The following is an 18619-nucleotide window of genomic DNA, read 5'->3' on the forward strand; positions in this document are numbered from 1 at the left end:
GAGACGCTCGATTCCGTCTTAACACGACTGGCGAAAGGGGGAGGTCGTGGGGGCAAAGCCTTTAAAAACATCTTTCAGGGACCCAGAGTCTGGCTCACCTTCGCAGGCCGAACTGTTTCCAGGAAACCAGCTTCCAGATCCGGAGAGGGTCTTGGGGGCCAGTTTCAGGAAAGAGCGAGCATGGGTACGTGGCTAACCCGAGGCTGGCGGGGGCGCCCTCTGGTGGCGGGTCGCCGGTGGCGGCGCAGGGACCACAGGGGCCTTGGGCCTGGGCCCGTTGTAATTCTTCCACCTGTGACTTTGGCCTCGCACCCACTCTCACTGGCCTTCCCAGTTCGGGCTATTGGAGGCCCGACTTACGGACAATTAGGGCTCTTCGGCCTCGTCAGCTGAGCTCTTGCTATGGCCCTCGAGGCCCTTGGTCCAGGCGTCCACATGAGCAGTCTCTGCCACTGGCTAAGTACCCAGGTGGCTGCTTTGCCACCTGCGTTGGGAGTCCTGGGGTCGTAGAGGCTGATGCTGGTCAGCACGTTGCCCCGCCCACTCCGGTGCTCTGGTCCAGGTTGCCAGCACACGGGGGTCAAAGGGGGCAGCAGCAAGTACACGCCAAGGTCCGGCCCGGTGTGCTGCCCACAAAGCCTCTCAGACACTGGGATAGTATCTGCTTCAGCCCCTCAAAGTATAAGAATATTAGTGGTTTTCTCCCCTCGGTACCATGTCACTCTTTAGTACCAATATCTGAAAATTCTGCCTGTACCCAGAACTTCATAAAATCAAACAGTTCTCTCAGCTGCTTCTTCAGCCCCTCTTCAGAAGCTCACAGTTTTAGTCCCTGGAAGGAGAAGTTGATACCAATCTCTCCTCTTCATTATCATTCTCACTCCTTCCTGCCCTGCCTCTGGCAAACCCTCCTTCATCTCTCCTGGATGTGTATATATATATATGAGTCCCATTAGTTATCAATATATGTCAGTGCTAAGTTGCTTCAGAAGTGTCCGACTCTTTGTGACCCCAAGGAGGCCTGCCAGCCTCCTCTATCTATGGGATTTCCCAAGCAAGAATACTGGAGTGTGTTGCCATTTCCTTTTCCAGGGAAATGTTAATTCCTATGTGACTTAAATAGGGGTCCTTTATGAGTTAATTCCTATGAGATCTAAATGGTACTATTAGTAGAATTATATAGATATTTAAAGCATAGCTGTGAATATTATATGCATATATGTTTAATTCATATGTAAAAACTTATAAAAGTATACATATAAAACAAACATATAAAAGCATCTCATGTTTAAGCTAACATGAAAATGAGCATTTGCTATGTTCTTTCCATTTTTTTCCTGTAATGTTATGTGGTTCCTCAACATCAGTTCATTTCAGTTCAGTCGCTCAATCGTGTCCGACTCTTTGGGACCCCATGAATCGCAGCATGCCAGGCCTCCCTCTCCATCACCAACTCCCGGAGTTCACTCAGACTCACATCCATCGAGTCAGTGATGCCATCCAGCCATCTCATCCTCTGTCGTCCCCTTCTCCTCCTGCCCCCAATCCCTCCCAGCATCAGAGTCTTTTCCAATGACTCAACTCTTCCCATGAGGTGGCCAAAGTACTGGAGTTTCAGCTTTAGCATCATTCCTTCCAAAGAAATCCCAGGGCTGATCTCCTTCAGAATGGACTGGTTGGATCTCCTTAAAGTCCAAGGGACTCTCAAGAGTCTTCTCCAACACCACAGTTCAAAAACATCAATTCTTCAGCGCTCAGCCTTCTTCACAGTCCAACTCTCACATCCATACATGACCACAGGAAAAACCATAGCCTTGACTAGACAGACCTTTGTTGGCAAAGTAATGTCTCTGCTTTTCAATATGCTGTCTAGGTTGGTCATAACTTTCCTTCCAAAGAGTAAGCATCTTTTAATTTCATGGCTGCAGTCACCATCTGCAGTGATTTTGGAGCCCCAAAAAATAAAGTCTGACACTGTTTCCACTCTTTCCCCAGCTATTTCCCATGAAGTGATGGGACCAGCTGCCATGATCTTCATTTTCTGAATGTTGAGCTTTAAGCCAACTTTTTCACTCTCCACTTTCACTTTCATCAAGAGGCTTTTGAGTTCCTCTTCACTTTCTGCCATAAGGGTGATGTCATCTGCATATCTGAGGTTATTGATATTTCTCCCGGCAATCTTGATTCCAGCTTGTGTTTCTTCCAGTCCAGCGTTTCTCATGATGCACTTTGCATATAAGTTAAATAAGCAGGGTGACAATATACTGCCTTGACGAACTCCTTTTCCTATTTGGAACCACTCTGTTGTTCCATGTCCAGTTCTAACTGTTGCTTCCTGACCTGCATACAAATTTCTCAAGAGGCAGATCAGGTGGTCTGGTATTCCCATATCTTTCAGAGTTTTCCACAGTTTATTGTGATCCACACAGTCAAAGGCTTTGGCATAGTCAATAAAGCAGATATAGATGTTTTTCTGGAACTCTCTTGCTTTTTCCATGATCCAGCTGATATGGCAATTTGATCTCTGGTTCCTCTGCCTTTTCTAAAACCAGCTTGAGCATCTGGAAGTTCACAGTTCACATAATGCTGAAGCCTGGCTTGGAGAATTTTGAGCATTCCTTTACTAGCTTGTGAGATGAGTGCAATTGTGTGGTAGTTTGAGCATTCTTTGGCATTGCCTTTCTTTGGGATTGGAATGAAACTGACCTTTTCCAGTTCTGTGGCCACTGCTGAGTTTTCCAAATTGGCTGGCATATTGAGTGCAGCACTTTCACAGCATCATCTTTCAGGATTTGAAATAGCTCAACTGGAATTCCATCACCTCCACTAGCTTTGTTCGTAGTGATGCTTTCTAAGGCCCACTTGACTTCACATTCCAGGATGTCTGGCTCTAGGGCAGTGATCACACCATCATGATTATCTGGGTCGTGAAGATCTTTTTTGTACACTTCTTCTGTGTATTCTTGCCATCTCTTCTTAATATCTTCTGCTTCTGTTAGGTCCATACCATTTCTGTCCTTTATTGTGCCCATCTTTTCATGAAATGTTCCTTTGGTATCTCTAATTTTCTTGAAGAGATCTCTAGTCTTTCCCATTCTGTTGTTTTCTTCTATTTCTTTGCATTGATCGCTGAGGAAGGCTTTCTTATCTCTTCTTGCTATTCTTTGGAACTCTGAATTCAGATGTTTATATCTTTCCTTTGCTCCTTTGCTTTTCACTTCTCTTCTTTTCACAGCTATTTGTAAGACCTCCCCAGACAGCCATTTTGCTTTTTTGCATTTCTTTTCCATGGGGATGGTCTTGATCCCTGTCTCCTGTACAATGTCATGAACCTCATTCCATAGTTCATCAGGCACTCTATCTATCAGATCTAAGCCCTTAAATCTATTTCTCACTTCCACTGTATAATCATAAGGGATTTGATTTAGGTCATACCTGAATGGTCTAGTGGTTTTCCCTACTTTCTTCAATTTCAGTCTGAATTTGGCACTAAGGAATTCATGATCTGAGCCACAGTCAGCTCCTGATCTTGTTTTTCCTGACTGTATAGAGCTTCTCCATCTTTGGCTGCAAAGAACATAATCAATCTGATTTTGGTGTTGACCATCTGGTGATGTCCATGTGTAGAGTCTTCTCTTGTGTTGTTGAAAGGGGGTGTTTGTTATGATCAGTGCATTTTCTTGGCAAAACTCTATTAGTCTTTGCCCTGCTTCATTCCATATTCCAAGGCCAAATTTGCCTGTTACTCCAGGTGTTTCTTGACTTCCTCCTTTTGCATTCCAGTCCCCTATAATGAAAAGGACATCTTTTTTGGGTGTTAGTTCTAAAAGGTCTTGTAGGTCTTCATAGAACCGTTCAACTTCAGCTTCTTCAGCATTACTGGTTGGGGCATAGACTTGGATTACTGTGATATTGAATGATTTGCCTTGGAAACGAACAAAGATCATTCTGTCATTTTTGAGATTGCATCCAAGTACTGCATTTCGGACTCTTTTGTTGACTATGATGGCCACTCCAATTCTTCTGAGGGATTCCTGCCCGCAGGAGTAGATATAATGGTCATCTGAGTTAAATTCACCCATTCCAGTCCATTTCAGTTCGCTGATTCCTAGAATGTCGACATCCACTCTTGCCATCTCTTGTTTGACCACTTCCAATTTGCCTTGATTCATGGACCTGACATTCCAGGTTCCTATGCAATATTGCTCTTTACAGCATCGGACCTTGCTTCTATCACCAGTCACATCCACAGCTGGGTATTCTTTTTGCTTTGGCTCCATCCCTTCCTTCTTTCTGGAGTTATTTCTCCACTGATCTCCAGTAGCATATTGGGCACCTACTGACCTGGGGAGGTCCTCTTTCAGTATCCTATCATTTTGCCTTTTCATCCTGTTCATGGGGTTCTCAAGGCAAGACTACTGAAGTGGTTTGCCATTCCCTTCTCCAGTGGACCACATTCTGTCAGATCTCTCCACCATGACTAAGCACAGGCGGCTGCGATGACCGGCACACTAAGCGTGGCTGAGAGGAGCTACCCCGCGTCTGAGGTCAGGGGCAGAAGCCAGGAGGACCCCATGCCCGAAGGGTGGCAGCCAAGAGGAGTTACCCCACGTCCGAGGTCAGGGGCTACGGCGGAGAGTGTCAGGCTGCGATGGTGCAGGAACGGCCGAGAGGAGCTACCCCGTGTCCGAGGTCGGGGGGGGGGGTGTGGGGGGTGTGGGGGGGGTGGCCAAGAGGAGCTACCCCGCTTCCGAGGTCAGGGGCGGCGACGAGAGCAGTTACCCCGTGTGCGAAGTCAGGGCGGGCCGGGAGGAGCAACCCCATGCCTGAGGCCAGGGGCGGCAGCCAGGAGGACCAACCCCACGCCTGAGGCCAGGGGCGGCGACTGGGAGGAGCTACCCCACGCCCCCACGCCTGAGGCCAGGGGCGGCAGCTGGGAGGACCAACCCCACGTCTAAGGAGCCGTGGCTGCGCAGGCGCAGGAGGGCCTAGAGGAGCTATCCCAAGTTGAAGGTCAGGAAGGGTGGCGGTGAGGAGATACCCCTCATCCAAGATAAGGAGCAGCGGCTGCGCTTTGCTGGAGTAGCTGTGAAGAGATACGCCATGCCCAAGGTAAGAGAAACCCAAGTAAGACGGTAGGTGTTGCAAGAGGGCATCAGAGGGCAGACACACTGAAACCATAATCACAGAAAACTAGTCAATCTAATCACACTAGGACCACAGCCTTGTCTAACCCAGTGAAACTAAGCCATGCCCGTGGGGCAACCCAAGATGGGCGGGTCATAGTGGAGAGATCTGACAGAATGTGGTCCACTGGAGAAGAGAATGGCAAACCACTTCAGTATTCTTGCCTTGAGAACCCCATGAACAGTTCCTCAACATAGCTTTTGGTATTTGCTTCAAAGTACGGATAAATACTTAACCTCATTTTTATATTTAAAGAAAACTATAGTAAGATGTCTTTCTTAAAGCTTTTTAGTTCAAAACTTGAAATTCCATCCTAAGACCCAAATTACACTCCTCTGCAGAAGTCAGAATTCGTGAGAAGCATGTCACGCTCACCAATGACAGCAGTAAAACAGGGGAAGCCTGTCATGCCAAGACAACACAACAAGCCCTTCTAGAATCTGCCACAACCTGTGGAAAGGGAGAATAATACATCATATGATAAAATGGAGATGTTATCCGACTCCTTTTTAAGTCTTTACACAATCATCTATTCTGTTTCTATAATTAAAGAGCAGATCATGTTGTCAATTTTATATAATATTACTATAAAGAGACAGAAATGTGTGATAATCACCACCCCAAATTTGGCAGATAAAAAAGTGATAGCTCCCCTTCCCCCCAGAAAATAACAATTTACATTATTTTTTATGCTAAAAGAAAAACTCATGGATTTTTTAATGCCTAGTCAGTTTTCTATATCAACTTGACTTGCAAGGGTAAACTTCCTTCATGGCTTGAACTAGTTCTCATCCCCAATATTGAATGTCTGCTTTAAAAAGTGTTTTTCTGTGTTAGGCTATAATTGTAACCATTTCTGTGTTCCTGGATTATCAGCCTTGATGTGAAATTTGTGCTGGATAGAGATAACGCTCTCTATTTTTTTCCACATGGGCAGTTCAGTTCCTTCCTTAAACAGAAGGATAATTAAAGGAAAGCAAACATGAAAAAAAACACGTGCAGGCCAAGGACCTCCTTACCAAAGAGAATCAGGCCATATTAAGAACACATCAGCTAACTGTAATTTAGAATAGCTTTCTAAGGAGGCACAGAAATATAAAGCCTCTTTTCCAGTGATTACAGATTGCATATAGATTCTGTCCAGATAATTTGGAAAATGATCAGTCTAAAATGAGTTAACTGCTCAGCATAACACAGTACCACTCCTGGAAACGTATTCCAAATGAGTGCCATCATTTGCACCAAAAAGTGAGAGAATGCACTTTAGCTCATATGCAGATACAGACCATAGATGTCTACAAGCCTATAAAACTGCCCCCCCCCAAAAATAAAGTATTAACCATGCATGGACAAAAATATTGTTTATGGTAGTCAAGTGACTCACTCACTCTCCATCCACATCAGCAAACTCAAGAAGAATATCTGTTTTTCTTAACATTTGAATAGAAAATCAGACATATTTCAGTAGCCAAAATACTGGTCTCCTTTGGGTCTCATGAGCCACCATTAAAAGTGACACTAATTGGTGTCATCGCTGACAGCACAGAGTGATGGCTGCAGGCTCTGCAAAAGAAGCACAGTTCATCTCTGGGAGTGCATGCCAGCTTACTCATGGACTGGGAAATTCAGGTAACCCCTGGATGAGCCTGCCCTTGTCATTCATACTCTGTGAAGACAAAGGATGACAGAACTTTTGGTCCAGCATTTCCTCCAAACACTGTTTACTCGCTGCCTCTGTGCACAGTGCCTCCCTTCCCAAGCTGAACTGAGGGGTAGGAACTGAAAGGCAATGAAAGCCTGGCTCTGATCAGTGATGCATGCATGGCAGATGCTGAGAGGCCCAGGGCGGTACTCAGCTGTATGTAGGTGTTATGAGAGGAGCTGAAGACTGTGATGCTAATGAAACCTGTACAACAGAATGCTTCAACCCAAAGAAGCACCGCACACCTGAGTAATAGAATCTTCTTGGGTTCCACTGTTGTTCACTTATGGTGTACATGGAAAACTCATTCTACTGCTAATTCTGGGTTTTGTTTTTAATTTTTATTTATTTAGTTAGTTAGTTGGGGCTATGCCAGGCCTTCACTGTTGCTCGGGCTTTCCTCTAGTTGCGGCAAGTGGGGGTTACTCTCTCGTTGCAGTGCACGGGCTTCTCATTGTGATGGCTTCTCTTGTTGTACAGCACGGGCTCTGGGGCACCCAGGCTTCAGTAGTCGTGGCGTGTGGGCTCATGAGTTGCAGCTCCCGGGCTCTGGAGCACAGGCTCAGTAGTTATGCTGCATGGGCTTAGTTGTTCCACAGCATGTGAAATTTCTCTGGACCAGGGATAGAACCCATGTCTCCTGCATTGGTAGGCAGATTCTTTACCACTGGAAAGCCCTAATTCTGTTTTATTTATATCCTTCATTCTGTTCTTACATAGCATCTGGATTCTTCCTAATATAGTCCTCTTATTCCATACCTATGTAACTGTTGTTGAACTGTAATAGTATATCAGAAAATCTACATTATAAACCCAAATGTACATAGACTTTATATTTCCTATTGGTAAGAAAAAAAAAAAAAAAACCCTTTCCTGTTAGGGCATGATCCAGAATGTTCATCTTGAAACAATTTATATACAGATAATTAAGATAGCCAAAGAAATGCCCTCTAAAAAGCCATCCATGTACAAATCACAGATTTTTGAGTTAGGGAAAAAGAAGGAGAATAATTTCAAATCAAATATTGAGCAGTTACTGAAAAAAAATAAAGATGCATGAAAGGATCCATCAGTTCAGTTCGGTTTAGTCACCCAATCATGTCTGACTCTTTGCGACCCTCAGGCTTCCCTGTGCATCACCAGCTCCTGGAGTGTACTCAAACTCATGGCATCAGTGATGCCATCCAACCATCTCATCCTCTGTTGTCCCTTTCTCCTCCCACGTTCAATCTTTCCCATCATCAGGGTCTTTTCCAATGAGTCAGTTCTTTGCCTCAGGTGGCCAAAGTATTGGAGTTTCAGCTTCAACATCAGTGCTTCCAAGAAGGGATCCATAATGAATGAATAAATATAGAATACCTTAAAGAGAAAGAGTGCAAATCTGCATATGTACTCCTTTGTTTTATCTTGAGCCATAGAATAGCATAGATTTTACAAGTCATTTTAGAAGTCATTCTGTTCATCGTAATGCCTCTCTGTATAAGATGGCATATGAGGGGAATGAGGTTCTATTAATAATACTAGTATTTATCATATGTTTCCCATGTACTGCACAACTTTTGGAAAGTTGGAACTTATGTCCCCATTAGCAAAATCATACCATTAATGAGGGGTATGGGAGTGGGGATAACAGAACAAGGTCTACTTCTCCAAAAATAACAGCCATTTAACCAAATTTGGAGGAGAATTTCATTTTTAGATCGTCAGGTATAGGTTTATGCAGAATCCAAAGTTGCAGAGAGAAGGTCATATTGAATCTGTATTTCTTGAACTCACCCACTCAGAGTCCATTCAGAGTAGAAGTTATACCAACATATGAGACCATCATCCAGGTAAAATAAAGTAACTCTACAGTCAGGAATGCCTCAAAGCACCCAACTAATGATAAAAAAGACACACAGTGGAATTGTATATTGAAAATATTCATCAAAAAATGAAAAACGATTGGAAATAAATATATCTGACACTCAACATGTGTGAAGAATAAAAATGACTTTTCAACTATAGTTAACAGCATAGCTGGATTCGAAATTTCATATTACTCAGTTATAGAGGAAAATTAATAGTATTATATTACTTTAATATAGCAGCATCCAAAACAAAGAGAGCTGGCATTCTCTATGAACTTCTTGGGCAAAAATGAGGAAAATGTAGAAAGCGAGCTGTTAAGTACCTTTTACTAAATTCTTCTTTGGTATCCCAAACATCCCCTTATACATCATTTAGTAGATCCTTGCTGAGTCCTTAGAAGGGCATAAAAATCTCTACAAAGCAAGCTAAAGTGATTTCCCTCAGGCAAGGAAAATTACAGATTCTAAGGTTCAGGTCAAATCTTAATGATCAGAATTCAACCTCTCATTTTTCCGATAGAAAAATTTAGGTCTAAAGTGGTAAAGGATTTTCCCCCAAGGAAAATTCAGTCAGTCAACTAGAAATGGCCAGTCTCTTCAAAGAGTCAGAGTTTCCTTTACTGTCACTGTATGTCAGGACTCTGCAAGACGCTGCCAAAGACGAAGGTAGTATCCTTGCCTTCATGCAGGTGACAGAAAATCACTTGCAGAATGTAGAATATTTAAAATAGCTCCTATAGATTGAATTGTGCCCCTTCAAATTTCATATGTTGGGGGCCTAAGTCCCAATGTAAGTCAATTAAGGCAATGTAAGTCGATGTAAGGCAATTAAGGTTAAATGAGGTCATAAGGGTGGGACTGTGACCTTTTGAAAAGAAGACCGATCCCTGCCCCCTCTCTCTTCCTGTCATGTGACAATACAGCAGACTGTCTGCAAACCAGGAAGAGAGAACTTACTAGAAACTGCATCCTGCCAGAACCTCAATCTTGGACTTGCCAGCCTTCAGAACTTTGAGGGGAAAAATGCTTTGTTTAAGCCACTTAGTCTATGGTATTTGTAGAGGCAGCCCAAAGTGACAAAGCCAACAGCAACAACAATGTGTAGTGAAAGAGAGTGGATAGAACTCCTCAAAGGGGGATGCATTATGACCAGAGAGCCTTAAAAAGACAAGGTGGTGTGCCTTCAAAATATAAGTAAGGAGAGCTTTGGGAAACTTGTAGGCAGGATGATATAGTCATGAAAAATTAAGCAAAGAAGATCAAAGAAAGAAGGTGCTGGCAGTTCCCCTTCCACCTAGATGGCCTCAGTTGGGCAAGGAAGGAGATCTGTTATTAGGATTCCCAGTTCTACTGTGTCTGTGACCAGGGTGGGATACTGGAGGAGAGATCGAGAGTTGTAAAAAGACAAGTTCATTAAGTTTTATCTGACCTAGAAGCCAATTTTAATTGAAACCTACACTCTAAGGTTGGGGAGTAGTCCCTTTTTTTTTTTGTAATTTTGAGTCCTTTTTTATTTCATGATAAAAGGAGACCAAGAGAAGGGGCAGGGTTCTATGGAAAAACTAAACAGAATTGTATATATCTAGCCAGACTTTTCTATTTCCGAATACAGAAATAAATTACTTTCTACAAGCATTGAAGAAGAGACTACATGAAAGATTAAAAAAAAAAAAAAAAAACCCAAACTCAGAAACATAGAATGAGGATTATAATTAGCATAGTGATCTCTGAAATGGCACCCCACTCCAGTACTCTTGCCTGGAAAATCCCATGGAAGGAGGAGCCTGGTAGGCTGCAGTCCATGGGGTCACACGAAGAGTTGGACACGACTGAGCAACTTCACTTTCATTTTTCACTTTCATGCATTGGAGAAGGAAATGGCAACCCACTCCAGTGTTCTTGCCTGGAGAATCCCAGGGACGGCGGAGCCTGGTGGGCTGCCACTATGGAGTCGCACAGAGTCGGACACGACTGAAGTGACTTAGCAGCAGCAGCAGCAGTGATCTCTGAAAATATGTCACAGGGGGCCTGTTAGGACAGAGGCCTTCCTGAGGAGCTAACATTTAAGCTAAAAGATGGTTAGGAGTTAACCCTTTGAAAGAACAGTGGGGAGTGATAAGAACGGCTCAGAGGGCGTTCTACAAATGTGCACTGTTTGGGCACATGTGCAGAGTTCCTGAGATGAGGCAAAACATGGTGTGTTAAGGCATAAAATAATCAGAGTGACACATATGAAAGAGGAGAGGAAAAAGACAGGAGGGCGATAGTATAGAACGGTCCAGGTGGCAAATCTTACAAACTGAATTAAAGATCTTGACTTTATATCAGGACAAGAGGAAACCATGAAAGCATTTTAAGTATGAAATGTAAATTATGAAGTTTTATAATATTTCTGTAAATAAAGAATGTAAAAAGGTTTAATAGGAACATGATTACAACCAGGAAGACAAGTTAGGATCTGTCACAGAACTCCAGGTCAGAGAGGACAAAGGGAGATGTCAGTGGGGATCTGAAGGATGTAACAGCTCATGTATTAACTCCATACTTGACATTTCCTTCCTAAACAGGCAAATCATGGAGTCTTCTAAAGCAAAACATATTCAAAGCCCTACTGATGATTTTCAGTCTTTCCAGTCTCAATAAAAGACACATGCTGCTAGACGTGGAGGTCAGAAACCTTGGAGATATAACAGACGCTTCTATTTCTTCTTATTTTGCGCCCCCCCCCCCCATATTCAGTCTTCTCTGCTCTGTTCATAAATTTCATTAATTCTGCCTTCAAATTTGGTTTCTGATTTTCTTGATTAAGTTTGGAAACAGATTCAGAGATTAACAGGCAAGAAGTCAACTGGGGATGGCTCAGGACAAATTTGTAGGAGAATAGGGAAGCAGAATGGATAAAAGTAGAGGCTGAACTGAAAGTGCAGCTGCATAGAGGGCTCAGACAATTCCACAGGAAACTCAGAATGGCCTTTCAGAGTTATCCCAATTTAAAGCAAGAACCTTATCCTTCCCTCTCATTGACCAGATACTGGATGTTCACTAACTCAGAGGCATGATCTTGACTGAGGCATTTCTGTTGGGCAAAGGACAAGTCCTGGAGATCGACTAAGCTCTAAGCTGTTAGCAGCCAATACTTGTAGCACTGGGAGAGCACCTCAGTCCTGGAAGGGGCATCTGGGTGCCATGGCACAGAGTACTCCATATCAAAGCGATTTAGTTCCTTCTTTACTGCTCCAAGCATTATTACAAGTAATGATGGTGACCTTGACCTCTTTCACCTTGACAGTGTGTTAGCTCTGAACTGGATTTCTCTGTCCTTACTCCTGATACCCTCAAATCCACTCTCTACCAAATAACCAGAAATATCTTTTTGAAATGTGAGGCTGATCATGTCACTCCCCAATTTTCAATGACTTTCCACTGCAATGAAAATAAAACACCAACTCCTAATCCTGCTTGGGTCTACTACTTTCTGAGCCTTTCTGTCTCAGTCCATTCAGGCTGCTATAACAGAACTTGTAGAGTGAATGGCTGATAAACAACAGACATGTATTTCTCACAGTTCCGGAGGATGAGAAGTTTAAGATCAAAGTGCTGGCAGATGCAGTCTCTAGGAGAGCACACTTTCTGGTTCATGGATTATCATCTTTTCACTGTGTCCTCACAGTGTAAAAGCAGCAAGGAAGTTCTCTGGGGTCTCTTATATAAGAGCACTAATCCCATTTATGAAGGCCTATTCTCAAGAACTAACCATCGCCCCCAAATCTTACTTCCAAATACCAGCATATTGGGGTTAGGATTTCAACATTCGAATTTGGGAGGACACATTTAATCACAGCTTCCCAGAAGGTGCTAGTGGTGAAGAACCTGCCTGTCAATGCAGGAGACATAAGAGACACAGGTTCAATCCTTGGATTGGGAAGATCCCCTGGAGGAGGGCATGGCAACCCACTCCAGTATTCTTGCCTGAAGAATTGCATGGACAGAGGAGCCTGGCAGGCTACAATCCATTGAGTCACAGAAAGTCAGACATGATTAGTATGCATGCAAACTATAGCACTTTAACCATTTATCTCAAGTCAGTTCTTCAAATCATGTTTTTTCTCTATTTAGAATGTTCACACAGCTCTCTACCACCACTCTAGCACCCTCTGATATCTGATACACCAATTTTTGCATGATTGGGTCCTCCTCATTTTCCATGCCTCATCCTGAATATCACCTTCTCAGGGAGGTCTTAACTATTCTTTTTAAATTAGGTTCCTCCTCCCTTATTCTCTAACACAGCATCTTATGCTATAGCAATTTGCAGGTGCGCGTTTGTGTATTTATTTATTTTTCCTTCACACTGCATTATCAGGACTGTGAGGTCAAGACCATGAAGACTTACTCATCTTTGGATCCAGAATCTAGCACAGTACTTGACACTTCAGTACCTTCTGAGTGAATGAACAAGCCAATGAATGAATAACACATCAAGATATTTGGGAAATGAAATCAACAGAATTCTGCCAGATGGCATGGTGGATTGAGTGTGATGACGTAGGGAGCGTGACACCTACAATCCTGTATCGTACATTGGGGTGTCACCTTTTGAGATGCTTCAGAAAGAGAAGTGCTTGAGGGGAGTAGAAAGGTCATCTAAGCCTGATTCTTAGTGATTAATAAATATATACCTTATCCCCTACAATTCTAAGAACAAGAGATGTGCCAGACATGCCTCTTTATACCTTAAAGCCAACTCCCATAACTTTTGGTATCAGCAAATACCAATCCACCCCCTTTGCTGCTTGCTTTCTTTCTCTGCATTTTACAGTTCTTGAGAACTCCTCAACCTCTGAAAGAAAATAAAGTGAAAGCATTATTTGCTTAATCGTATCTGACTCTTTGTGACTCCATGGACTTTAGCCCACCAGGCTCCTCTGTCCATGGGATTTCCCAGGCAAGAATAGTGGAGTGGGTTACCATTTCCTCCTCCAGGGAACTTCCCAACACAGGGATTGAACCTGGGTCTCCTGCATTGCAGGCAAATTCTTTACCATCTGAGTCACGAGGGAAGCCCCTTTAGCCTCTACCACATACACACACCAAACTATGGCTGCTCTTAAGGAAGAAGCATGAGAATAAGAAATATAGAATTAGAAAGAGAATGAAGGAAGCTGAATATGGAAAGGGACAAATAAAAGAGAAGTGCTGCCTAGGAGGAAAGTAAATCCTTGCCCCATGAAAAGCAAGAGACAAAGACCCAAATCTAACCTGAGAGTGTAGACCACATGGAAAACAGTCAATAGCTTTACCATTATTATCTTTGACCTTCAGTGGATGCTAATCTGCAGGCATATATTCTAAGGGAAGCAAAAATAAAAAACATAGCCATCTCTGCCGTATTGGAATTCCAGCATTCTCTCATGTTTCAGCTTTTCATTGGTTCCAAATACTTGCATTTAATTTCATATCACAAAGCTATAGCAGACTTTGTACAAAGGACATCTGTGTTTATGTCAGCTTCCAACTAACCTTGCTGTGATATTATGGATAATCCCAAACAGTGATAAAACTAAAATCACATCTAAATGGTTTTCATTATTACATACATTTGGGGCTTTAGGATTTGCCTTTCCTAAGTATATATTACAGAAGTTATCTGTGATTCAGTAGTGGTAATAGTGACCTTCACAAGTTAGAACAATAAGCTTCCTCATGTATGAGGAAGAGTCACAGAGACGTGCTTATTTGGTGGTATAGCCAGCACCCACAGTTTCCAGCCCCCTGTTCATCAGACTCAGTGGTACAGCCAAAACCGCAGGCATGGATTTTTTTTCATGACCCAGCAGTTTCCAAACTTAGACTTGCAATGCTGTTTGTCGCTGGCCTTTTTTACATGACCCCACAAAATGATTTTAACCATTGTTTAGAAAAAATTTTAAACCCCTTCAGATAACTGGAGCATATTTCAGGAAACGATAGTACAGCTGAAAATTAGAAATGTTGTGGTTATTGTTCATTTAGCACCATAAATTTGTTCTTAGCTCTTCTTCTTCCTGTTCTGTCACTGGTCCAATGGACCAAGGTACTTGAGATCCTTTGTGGTTGAGCTTAAGTAAGGCTTGGCCACTGGGCAACATCAGAAGGAAAACAGATGTTGGGAGGAGAGAGAAGTCATAGTTTTTCTACCCTTATTGTCTATGCTTTAGGCTATATTTCTACCAGTTACATTCCTCCAATACTGCAATTAATATTAATTGATCCCTTCTCCAAAGCTCCAACTCTCGGTAGGCTCAAATGATACTATTTCTCTTCAAGCCTGGGGCCTCAAATGGTATCTCTTGTTGCTAGTTTCTGAGTGCCTCAATATCGCTTATTTATTTCCTTAAAACCACTCATCCTGGACCTGCTGCTGCTGCTGCTACTAAGTCGCGTCAGTCGTGTCCGACTCTGTGCAACCCCATAGACGGCAGCCCACCAGGCTCCGCCGTCCCTGGGATTCTCCAGGCAAGAACACTGGAGTGGGTTGCCATTTCCTTCTCCAATGCATGAAAGTGAAAAGTGAAAGTGAAGTCGTTCAGTCGTGCCCGACTCTTAGCGACCCCATGGACTGCAGCCTACCAGGCTTCTCCACCCATGGGATTTTCCAGGCAAGAGTACTGGAGTGGGGTGCATCCTGGACCTAAAGATTATCATACTGAGTGAAGTCAGATAGAGAAGGAGAAATATCGTATGACATCCTTTATATGAGTTATCTAAAAAGAAATGACACAGATGAACTCATTTACAAACAGAAACAGACCCACAAACTTAAAGAACAAATTTATGGTTGCCGGCAGGTAAGGGTGGGGCAAATGGATAGTTAGGAAGTTTGGGATGGGATGGACATGTGCACACTGCTGTATTAATATTTTAAATGGATAAACAACAAGGACCTACTATATAGCAGATGAAACTCTGTTCAATGTTATGTGACAGCCTAGATGGGAGGGGAGTTTGGGGGAGAAGGGATGCATCTATATGTACAGCTGAATCCTTTGGCTGTCCACCTGAAACTCTCACAACATTGTTAATCAGCTATACTCTAATATAAAATAAAAGGATTTTTTTAATTAAAAAAAAACACCAACTGGAAATAGTTTTATATTTACTTGGGGGAGGAGGGGTTATTGTTTGTGCTTTTTATCATAAAGAGTAACAATAGTAGGGCTATGACGACCCGTTTAGGGGAGGAGGAAAAAACAGAGAAAACCAAATTCAGATGCTTGAGAAAATGTCACCTCTCTCCCCAGTCCCAGATTTCTGAAGTAGTCAAAGTTCACCTCAGAAATACCACTCATCTAGCAGTAGTATTAATTAGATACAAAATGGTGATGTTATCAGAAAGCACCAGAACCTTGTCTGAAAAATTACTACGTTACCAGCAAGTCCCTGACAGCTCAATTCGATGTTAAGGTGTTTTCGCCCAAACAATGGCTTAATCACACCATTACAAGCAAAGCTACCAAAAGAACTGATAAGGCTTATAGCACGCTATCCCTTATCTCTGGCGGCAGCATATAGGTCAGCCCATGAGAGGGTGACTCCCAGGAGTGTATATCACAAATCCATGCTTAGAAAAACTTCTGGCTTCAGCAGTTCCTGCACTTCCCAGTGATCACACTTCCTCAGAGACTGGGAGAAACAACACTGACATTTTGTGTAAGAGTGCAGGGGGATTAATAACCAGTATTGCCACCACTATGTCATCTTCCAGAAAACACAACTCATGGGACTCCCTATAGGTTCACATTTAATTTAATCAAAATTTAAAACCATCTTTCTTGCTGCTGTGTGGATTAAGGATTACAGGAGTGCGGCTGTGCCTGGAAGCAGGCAGATGAATTGGGGAACTTTTGTAAAAGTTCGGGAGAAAGATGATGGTAATTGGCAATAGGGTAATGGAAAAAAAAGGGGGGAGGAAACCAAGGGTTTTGGAGTGTTTTTTTTGGCCCTTTGGCATGCAGGATCTTAGTTTCCTTGGCAGTCATCGAACTCATGCTGTCTGAAGTGGAAGCATGGAGTCCTAACCACATGAAGTTTTAAAATGTCATATTTAAATAACAAGAAAAAATTTCCTAAATTTTCCTATTAGTTGTTAAGAAAGAGATTTTTATTTCCCCTAAAATCAAACCAATTGAAGATGAACAACTGAATTGTAAGAATGTTATGTAGCAAAAGGAACAAGCTTAAATTATTTTTCCAAGAATAACAAAGGAGCTGTCATGCACTGAGAATGTTTCTCAGTCAAAACCTTAAGTAGTAGACAAGGCATCTAACTCTCTGCCATTCAAATCCTTCTACCTCCTTTCCCTCCTTGCCTTTGTATTTTGGCTCATACTCCTCCCTTTATCTGGAACACCATTGTCCAATAACTCTACATTTTGAGATTATAGCTATTCTTCAGATGCCATTCATTGGAAAAATCTTTTCAGTCTTTGCCAAACAGAATTAATCTTCTCCTGTAAACCTGGGGAGGCTGTTTTACCTTCTATATAACATTTATCACATCCTGCCCTCTATATGGGCATGAGGACCTCTGATAAGTTCTGTGAGGACAGGAATCATGTCTTATTCATTGCACACTGCCCTGAAAATAGTGTCAGTTTAGTTCAGTTGAGTTCAGTCACTCAGTTGTGTCCGACTCTTTGCAACCCCATGGACTGAAGCACACCAGGCTTCCCTGTCCATCACCAACTCCCAGAGCTTACTCAAACTCATGTCTATAGGGTCAGTGATGCCATCCAACCATCTCATCCTCTGTCATCCTCTTCTCCTCCCACCTTCATTCTATCCCAGCATCAGGATCTTTTCCAATGAGTCAGTTCTTCACATCTGGTGGCCAAAGTATTGGAGCTTCAACTTCAGCATCAGTCCTTCCAGTGAATATTTGGGACTGATCTCCTTTAGGATGGACTGGTTGGATCTCCTTGCAGTTCAAGGGACTATCAAGAGTCTTCTCCAACACCACAGTTCGAAAACATCCATTCTTTGGCGATTCCCAACAAATTGTCACTTTGAAAAATGTACTAAAGTTTTCAAACATCCTGTCCCACCATGATATGCATTCAGTTCAGTTCAGTCGCTCAGTTGTGTCCGACTCTTTGCGACCCCATGAATAGCAGCACGCCAGGCCTCCCTGTCCATCACCAACTCCCGGAATTCACTCAGACTCACGTCCATTGAGTCAGTGATGCCATCCAGCCATCTCATCCTCTGTCGTCCCCTTCTCCTCCTGCCCCCAATCCCTCCCAGCATCAGAGTCTTTTCCAATGACTCAACTCTTCGCATGAGGTGGCCAAAGTACTGGAGTTTCAGCTTTAGCATCATTCCTTCCAAAGAAATCCCAGGGCTGATCTCCTTCACAATGGACTGGTTGGATCTCCTTGCAGTCTAAGGGACTCTCAAGAGTCTTCTCCAACACCACAGTTTAAAGGCATCAATTCTTTGGCACTCAGCCTTCTTCACAGTCCAACTCTCACATCCATACATAACCACAGGAAAAACCATAGCCTTGACTAGGCGGACCTTTGTTGGCAAAGTAATGTCTCTGCTTTTGAATATGCTATCTAGGTTGGTCATAACTTTCCTTCCAAGGAGTAAGCATCTTTTAATTTCATGGCTGCAGTCACCATCTGCAGTGATTTTGGAGCCCAAAAAAATAAAGTCTGACACTGTTTCCACTCTTTCCCCATCTATTTCCCATGAAGTGATGGGACCAGATGCCATGATCTTAGTTTTCTGAATGTTGAGCTTTAAGCCAAATTTTTCACTCTCCACTTTCACTTTCATCAAGAGGCTTTTGAGTTCCTCTTCACTTTCTGCCATAAGGGTGATATCATCTGCATATCTG

At 42.9% G+C, this 18619-nt stretch overlaps 1 long non-coding RNA gene across 4 annotated transcripts in view; it reads right to left on the reverse strand.

The window, feature by feature from the left end:
- LOC129658560 (uncharacterized) overlaps nucleotides 1-18619 on the reverse strand; it is a 49579-nt gene that overhangs the window by 23133 nt on the left and 7827 nt on the right. Inside the window, exon 1 of one of the 4 annotated variants that reach the window (XR_008717410.1) lies at nucleotides 99-223. The exons of the other annotated variants lie outside the window; for them this stretch is intronic. This is a non-coding gene — a long non-coding RNA (uncharacterized LOC129658560). Of the gene's footprint in view, nucleotides 1-98; nucleotides 224-18619 lie in introns of those variants that run through there. 4 annotated transcript variants of the gene reach the window in all.

Source organism: Bubalus kerabau, chromosome 8, assembly GCF_029407905.1.
Source record: "Bubalus kerabau isolate K-KA32 ecotype Philippines breed swamp buffalo chromosome 8, PCC_UOA_SB_1v2, whole genome shotgun sequence".
NCBI lineage: Eukaryota > Metazoa > Chordata > Mammalia > Artiodactyla > Bovidae > Bubalus > Bubalus kerabau.